Below are 8,699 nucleotides of genomic sequence, written 5' to 3'. Positions count from 1 at the left end.
ACTGAGCCACCCAGGCGCCCCTGTTGGTTTATTTTAAAAAGACGTGGTTTTGGAGTTATCAGTGTCACACATAATACAAATAATCAGCTTTGCTTTGCTTTGCTTTTTTCTTTTCTTTTCTCTTTTCTTTTCTTCTCTTTTCTTTTCTTTTCTTTTCTTTCTTTCTTTCTTTCTTTCTCTCTCTCTTTCTTTCTTTCCTTCTCTCTCTCTCTCTCTCTCTCTCTCTCTCTCTCTCTCTCTCTCTCTCTCTTTCTGTCATAAAAGCACTTGGATTCGGTTCTCCCTGCGTTACAAGCCGTTGGGTGGGCAGTGGAATGTGCCACGCTCCCGTCACAACAGTGAGCCTGTCTTTGTGGTTATCAAAATATACCTCTCCATCACCTTTATAAAAACAAACAAACAAACCACTTTTGGGTGCCTGGGTGGCTCAGTCGTTCAGCGTCTGCCTTCGGCTCAGGTCATGATCCCAGGGTCCTGGAATCGAGCCCCACATCGGGCTCCCTGTTCATTGGGGAACCTTCTTCTCCCTCTGTCCCTTCCCCTGCTTGTGTTCCCTCTCTCGCTGTGTCTCTCTCTGTCAAATAAATAAAATCTTAAAAAAATAAATAAAAATAAAATTTATGAAATATATTCATACGTTTGCCAATCTAAAGAATTCTGGTGTAATAGAGAGTGCGCCACTGGTTACTACTAACGTTTCACCAGAGACTGAGATTTCTAAGAATTAAAATTCTGCCACATGGAATTGGGACTGCTACAAAATGATAACAAAAACAACTCCGTGTGTGAGAAGGTAGGAGACGTGTAAAAGAGGTACAAGAAATGAGAAAACATTTTTTTGTTGAGGGAAAAGAAAGTAATGCTGTACTGAAATGGGACTGGATATCTAAAGAAAGAAAACTTTAAGACCGAGTCTGAATGAAAAAGGAAATTGTGGAAGGGGTTTGTGAAGGAGAATTTTTGAAAAGGAATTTTATGCATGGTCAGGACTGACTAAGATTGGGAGAAGGCAGTTTGAAAAGCACACTGGTATAAGATTGAGATTTGGGTTTTCTATGTTAAAATGACAAGGTTTTCTTGGATTGTTAGTGTACTCTTTTTTTTTCTTTTTTAAGATTGTATTTATTTATTTGACAGAGAGAGACACAGCGAGAGAGGGAACACAAGCAGGGGGAGTGGCAGAGGGAGAAGCAGGCTTCCCGCTGAGCAGGGAGCCCGATGCAGGGCTCGATCCCAAGACCCTGGGATCATGACCTGAGCCAAAGGCAGACGCTTAACGACTGAGCCACCCAGGCGCCCCTGTTAGTGTACTTTTGATAAGAAATTGTAGACAAGGGGAACCCGGGTGGCGCAGTCGGTTAAGCGGCTTTGGTCGGTTGTGATCCCAGGGTCCTGGGATCGAGCCCCAGAGACCTACATCGGGCTCCCTGCTCAGCGGGGAGTCTGCTTCTCCCTCTGCCCCTCTCCTGGTGCTGCTTGTGCTTGCTCCCTGCCCCCACCACCCTCCATGTCAAATAAATTGATAAAATCTGAAAGAAAGGAGAGAGAGAGAGAGAGAGAGAGAGAGAGAGAGAGAGGAGGGAGGGAGGGAGGGAGGGAGGGAGGGAAGGAAGGAAGGAAGGAAGGAAGGAAGGAAGGAAGGAAGGAAGGAAGGAAGGAATTTTAAAAAAGAAGAAAAAATTTTCTTCACCTGCCCAGGAAAACAAGGTTTCTATATTCATTTTTATCAGGTCTTTAATTATGTAAGAAAACGAAAACTTCTCAATATTAAAGGAGCTCAATTTTGCTAACTGTATAACCTTCTGTAGAATCTCCTGTGGGCACCTTGGTGAAACAGATAATAAAGTTTTAAGTTTTGTAATGATCTGTGACCCTATGTAGGCACGTGCCTTGAAACCTTCTGAGATGTTTCTTGGTTGGTCGGTCGGTCGGTCGGTCGGTCGGTCGGTCGGTCGGTCGGTTGGTTTGGCCGGCTGGCTGGCTGGCTGGCTGGCTGGCCGGCTGTTCATTCCTTCCTTCATTCATTTTCAACAGATGCTGAGAAAATCAAATCCTAAATAGAGTCTCTTGACTAATTAATCTAGTCTATTTGGTATGTTAAGTTACATGGGAAGCACTGTCAAACAAATAGTGATAAGCCTTCTTAGATTACATTATGTGCGTAAATGCTGCAACTGTTCCAAAAATTATATGAAATTCCCAAATATTTTTTTTTTTTAAGAATTTATTTATTTGAGAGAGAGAGAGCGAGAGAGAGAGAGAGCGAGCAAGAGAGCACCAGCACGGGGAGGGGCAGAGGGAGAGGGAGAAGCAGTTTCCCTGCTGACACAGGGCTCAAAATCCCAGGACCCTGGGGATCATGACCTGGACCAAAGGCAGCTGCCTAACCGACTGAGCCAACCCAGGTGCCCATAAAGTTTTTGTTTATTTGTTTTAGATTTTATTTATGTATTTGACAGAGAGAGACACAGCGAGAGAGGGAACAGAAGCAGGGGGAGTGGGAGAGGGAGAAGCAGGCTTTCTGCGGAGCAGGGAGCCTGATGCGGGGCTCGATCCTAGGACCCTGGGATCATGACCTGAGCCGAAGGCAGACGGACGCTTGACAACTGAGCCACCCAGGCGCTCCTCTGAGATTTTATTTTTTAAATAATCTCTACACTGAACGTGGGGCTCGAACTCACAACCCTGAGATCAAGAGTCGTGCTCTCTACCGACTGAGCCAGCCAGGTGCCCCTGGAATGTCATCTCGAAGAGACACATGCGTAGACTCAGATATAATGAGACTGCTTTAAGAAAGTCAGATTGACTTTATGGAGCCAATAAAGCCCCTTGGAAATGTTGGCCTGATAACCTTGCTTACAGAGGTCCCCTCAACCTTACCAGGTGAGTGAAGAGTGCCACCTCCTGGCAGATGCCGGAACTTCAGGAAATTTGGAGGGCCTCAAAGAAGAGAGGAATTCACCCAAATCTACAAGTCTTGCAGGCGAATCTGATGGCAAATATTTGGCTTGGTTCTCGGCTTTAAAAAGGCAGTTAAAGGATCAATCTAAAATTCCTTATAAAAAGCTCCATCAAAGCAGATTTAAAAGAAGGAAAGGAAAAAGAAAAGAGAAAAAAGACCCCATATATGGTCAACTGCTATTCTTGCTGTCCCTACGTAGATGATTGGGCCAAGTTTGTTAAAACTGGACTTGTTTTACAAACAAATTAATCTTCATTTGGCTATCTTTGACAGGAATGAAGGTGACTTTAGAGAGAAAGATTATATTTCAATGACACACTTTTGTGAGTGTTAGAGTAATTATCTTTGAACGTTTGTTGTTTGCCTATAAAACTGGACTGGATCCTGGATCCTTCTGGTTTCCTTGAGTATCTGACTGTGACTCTTCAAACTAAGGTTTCCAACATTCTCCCATTCTCTTATCTTACAATCATTAAGAACTAAAACTGTCCTTTTTCCTGAAGTCTGGCAAATGAAAGCTGGACAACTTGAAATAAATTTCAGGGAAATGACCACAATAACTCATATATAGACAATCTTTGTGCCTGTTGCTCTATGAGTCACTCAAAATGAGACATTTGAACTATACACCGGAAAAATCCGTCAGATTGCCCCTGCCCACTCCCACTCTATTGGAGGATGCTTCAAGCCTGACATCTAGAGACCTTCTCACTGGCAGCACTCTGGACTTAGACGCCAGGTGTATCCCTTAGTTCCAACCATGAACCAGTGTTTTCCTTTTGTTTCCATAGAAATGCCTCTTATTAACTACGAGATCACTTGCTGAATGAGGCAGAGTCTATGATCCTTAATTCCACCTTGCTGCACCTGTATTAACTCCTCTTTGGAAAATAAGAACCCATATAAATAGGGGCACCTGGCTGGCTCAGCTGGTAGAACATGCGACTCTAGATCTCGGGGTTGTGAGTTCGAGCCCCACATTGGGTGTAGAGATTACTTAATAGAAATCTTAAAAGAAAAAAAAAGAAAGAAAAAAGAACCCATGTAAATAAAATCAAACACTAAGCTACTTGGCTACCAGAAGCCCTTCACCACCACTACCTCCCCCCCCCCCCCAGGGGAGGGGCTCAGACTAATTTACTGATCTGTATTCTTGGATACCCACCGATATCAGATCAATTTGAGAGAGAATGAGAGAATTGGGTTTGACTCTACTGTTACTATTCCTTAGACTACACTTGGGGATAAAATCAATGGTGTCATGTAGTACCAAACCATGTAGAAAAATAACCAAGTTCTCAGATAAGGAACTATCTCTGAGACCCCCTCCCTTAGCACAAGGGACCAAAAGTTGCGACCTGCACTGTCTCAGATCCTTCCATTCCAAAGCCTCCACTGCACCTTAATTCAGCTTGAAGCAGTTAAATAAAGAAGGCAGACCTCTGCCCATGTTTCATAGAAATGGAATGCAGGATGGACAAGGGGAAATTTTAACAGGGAAAAATGTAGCATGTCTGACTCCCTGTTATTTTTATTCCCTTTTAACCTGTAGGTTGAAAACTTCTGTTTAGCCCTGAACATAGCCATGTTACAGCTAAGATTTACAGAAACTGTTGTTTGCCCAAAACCTACCTCCCCTGAGGAGATGGAAGAATAGCCACAGCCATCATCATCCCAATTCCCTAAGACTGAGGAATGACCATAACTTGGTGGTGGGTGGTGGTGGTGGGGGGGGGGGGGGGGGGATTGAAACCGTGCCCCATAAGGTTAATGAGGTTGATGCTAGCAGAAAGCTTAAAGCTTGTTTTTCAGGGAACTGTTTCCCCCTAATCAGCTATTGTGTCTTTTCAGGCCCTGCTACCAAATACTGGCTGTCTCTGCAGAAGTCTGGACTCAAGGTCAACTGATAATGGCTGCAGCCTATGAACAAGCAAGGTCCTGATTCCTTACCTGAGAAAAGGAGCCTAAGACCCCATCCAGGTTGTACCAGCTCTCAGAGCATGCCCACAGCCTCTTCTCCTTGTCCTCAGATAACCTCCTGACATCAGGGACTCAGTTTTGCCTCATTCACATGTCAGGTCTCCACCCCGAAGTAAACATGGGAATCTACGGTACATATGTTTCCTGAATATACGTGCTCCATCTTTCGCCATGAATAATCATAAATGTCCCTGCCCTTTTCCTTTTTGAAGTTTGATTGTTTGTTTTTATTTATTTATTTCAGAGAGAGAGAGAGAGAGAGAGAGAGACAGAGAGACAGAGAGAGAGACACACACAGAGAGACAGAGAGAGAAACAGAGAGAGAGAGAGAGAGAGAGAGAGAGACAGAGAGCTTGTGCGCATGGGTGGGTGGAGGGGCAGAGGGAGAGGGAGAAGACTCCCCATTGAGCAGGGAGCCCCAGAGGGGTGGGGCTCGATCCCAGTACCCTGAGATCATGACCTGAGCTGAAGGCAGATGCTAAACCGGCAGCCACCCAGGCGCCCCTCCATTCCATTTTTTTTTTTTTAAAGAGATAAACATTACATACTTTATTTTTAAAAATTCATTCATTCATTCATTCATTCATTCATTCATTTTTCATCATCTGTGGTCCCAGTGTAGGGCTTGAACTCAGGACCCTGACTGAGATCAAGAGTCATGTGCTGTTCTGACTGAGCCACCCAGGTGCTCCCCTTCTGTTCCATATTTTAAACAACCCTGGGATCACGGCTCAGAGTCACAATTGGCCCAATGAGACTCACATTCACCCCTCTGTGCAGAGGTGCCATCTGTGGGGCTGGTTCCTGTTTGTCCATCTTCCTTCCTCCTCTTACTGGACAGGAAGGTGGTGTGCGAAAACAGCCAGTGACTATGTGGAATGAGACCGAGGATTTCCCTTGGGAAGCAGTTGGGAGAGGGAGGACAGGTCGATGGATAATCAATAAACTTTTTTTTTTTTTTAAGATTGTATTTATTTATTTGACACAGAGAGACACAGCGAGAGAGGGAACACAAGCAGGGGGAGTGGGAGAGGGAGAAGCGGGCTTCCCGTGGAGCAGGGAGCCAGATGCGAGGCCCGATCCCAGGACCCTGGGATCATGACCTGAGCCGAAGGCACATGCTTAACGACTGAGCCACCCAGGCGCCCCAACAATCAATAAACTGTTAATGTTGCTTTAGAGGAGTGTGCTTGCTGGGCCCATAACTCGGTGGATGAGTTAGAACAGTCCCTGTCAGGCCTCCCTTAGCCCTTAGCCCTTAGCCCTTATCACTCCATGCTTGTGTTTGGCCTCTGACCGCTAAGATACCACCATCATGTGTTCAAGGTCCTCCTCAGACTCAGCCAGCCACACCATGCCACACCCTCCTACCTGCACACCCACCCCTGGAAGGCATTATAGTAAGACATCATCCCCCACATTCATGATTCCCAAAGGGTTTACTGGAGTTTCCTGGGTTAGGAAAAGGAGGGGACTCTTTTTGCCCCCAGATGAGGTGAGCTCTTCAGACACCCTCTTTCCCCTTCCCCTCCTCCCTCCCTCCCTTTCCTTCCTCCCTCCCTCCCTCCCTCCCTCCCTCCCTTCCTTATCTCTCTCCGAAATTTGCAAGCTGCAGCCTAAGGGTTAGGGGGAGTTGAGGAAAGCCATTGAATGGAGGGAAGCTCCAGGCTCTGACTTTAACAGAAAGCTTTCTGCATTTGAATGAAGCGATTGAATGAGGCCCATTAGAATGGATCACCCTGAACGTCCCATCAGCCGCCCCAGCCCCACCCCATCCTCCCCCCCCAACTGAAGTTCTCTGGTCGAATTGGAACAGTGGGGGGGGGGGGGGGCTGTCCATCCTAAGTTGGCAACTAGGCCCCTGGCCCATAGGGAAAAAAATCACGCACGGGTACAGATGAGTTGGTAGCTCAGGCAAAGTGGTCAAAGTGTTGGCAAGGTTTCTGTGGATGAGGGGAGATTTGTTCTGGGACCACCCTCCCATATACATCTCTGGCTGAGAAGTGGGCAGGGGAGCCCTGTGGGGGTGGGGGGGGCGGGACCCACATCTGGAGCTCGGCGTGGACTATAGCCGCTGCCTGCCCGGGTGTGTGTGCCTGTGTGTGTGTGTGTGTGGGGGGGCGCTGAGGGCTAAGGGCTGAGGGTGGTGGGGTCTGCTCACGCTGACTCCTGCAACTCAATTCATTCTGGGAACCTTCTGTTGTTTCTGCTGAGGTGCCAGGTGCTGTGATGACCAAAGCTAAACTCCTCTCTTTGCCTAGTTCTTAAAAGGCCTGATTCTAAATGGGCAGAAGACATGAACAGACATTTTTTCAAAGAAGACATCCAAATGGCCAACAGACACATGAAAAAGTGTTCAATATCGCTCGGCATCAGGGAAATCCAAATCAAAACCTCAATGAGATACCACCTCACACCAGTCAGAATGGCTAAAATTAACAAGTCAGGAAATGACAGATGTTGGCGGGGATGTGGAGAAAGGGGAACCCTCCTACACTGTTGGTGGGAATGCAAGCTGGTGCAGCCACTCTGGAAAACAGTATGGAGGTTCCTCAAAAAGTTGAAAACAGAGCTACCATATGATCCAGCAATTGCACTACTGGGTATTTACCCCAAAGATACAAAAGTAGGGACCCGAAAGGCTACGTGCACCCCGATGTTTATAGCAGCAATGTCCACAATAGCCAAACTGTGGAAAGAGCCAAGATGTCCATCAACAGATGAATGGATAAAGAAGATGTGGTATATATATACAATGGAATATTATGCAGCCATCAAAAGGAATGAGATCTTGCCATTTGCAACGACGTGGATGGAACTGGAGGGTATTATGCTGAGCGAAATAAGTCAAACAGAGAAAGACATGTATCCTATGACCTCACTGATATGAGGAATTCTTAATCTCAGGAAACAAACTGAGGGTTGCTGGAGTGGGGGGTGGGGTGGGAGGGATGGGGTGACTGGGTGATGGACACTGGGGAGGGTATGTGCTATGGTGAGCGCTGTGAATTGTGCAAGACTGTTGAATCTCAGATCTGGACCTCTGAAACAAATAATGCAATATATGTTAAGAAAGAAAAAAAGAAGAAGAATGTAGCAGGAGGGGAAGAATGAAGGGGGGGAAATCAGAGGGGGAGAAGAACCATGAGAGACGATGGACTCTGAAAAACAAACTGAGGGTTCTAGAGGGGAGGGGGGTGGGAGGATGGGTTAGCCTGGTGATGGGTATTGAGGAGGGCACGTTCTGCATGGAGCACTGGGTGTTATGCACAAACAATGAATCATGGAACACTATATCGAAAACTAATGATGTAATGTATGGGGATTAACATAACAATAAAAAAATAAAAAATAAAAGGCCTGATTCTCCTGTTATCTTGTTAAATGGACTGACCCCTGCACCCTCCCATCCTGCCAGACCCCTTGTGCAAATACTTCCACTTGAAGAGTTCTTTCTCTGAATCCAGAAAATAAACAAACAACACCCACCACCCACACCCACCCCATTGCCACAAATACCTAGCAAAGACAAAGCTAGCTGGTCTCCTTCTGCCTCAAGGCACTTTAGAGAGTCACTCTCTTACACACACCTTAGGCTCCATTACAGGCTGCTGTCTCCCTTTCTCTGGCACAATTCCATCCCTGGAGGAGCCCCATATCGCATCTGCAGCCGTGAGCTGGAGACAGTATGCTCAAGTAACCGGGTGGTAGCACCGTAACTTTGAAATGACCTACACCCCAAGTCATCCATAAACAC

The sequence above is a fragment of the Halichoerus grypus genome, unplaced genomic scaffold, assembly GCF_964656455.1.
Source record: "Halichoerus grypus unplaced genomic scaffold, mHalGry1.hap1.1 HAP1_SCAFFOLD_192, whole genome shotgun sequence".
Classification (NCBI taxonomy): domain Eukaryota; kingdom Metazoa; phylum Chordata; class Mammalia; order Carnivora; family Phocidae; genus Halichoerus; species Halichoerus grypus.
The sequence above is the reverse complement of the archived record's forward strand: the minus strand, read 5'-3'. Positions refer to the sequence as shown.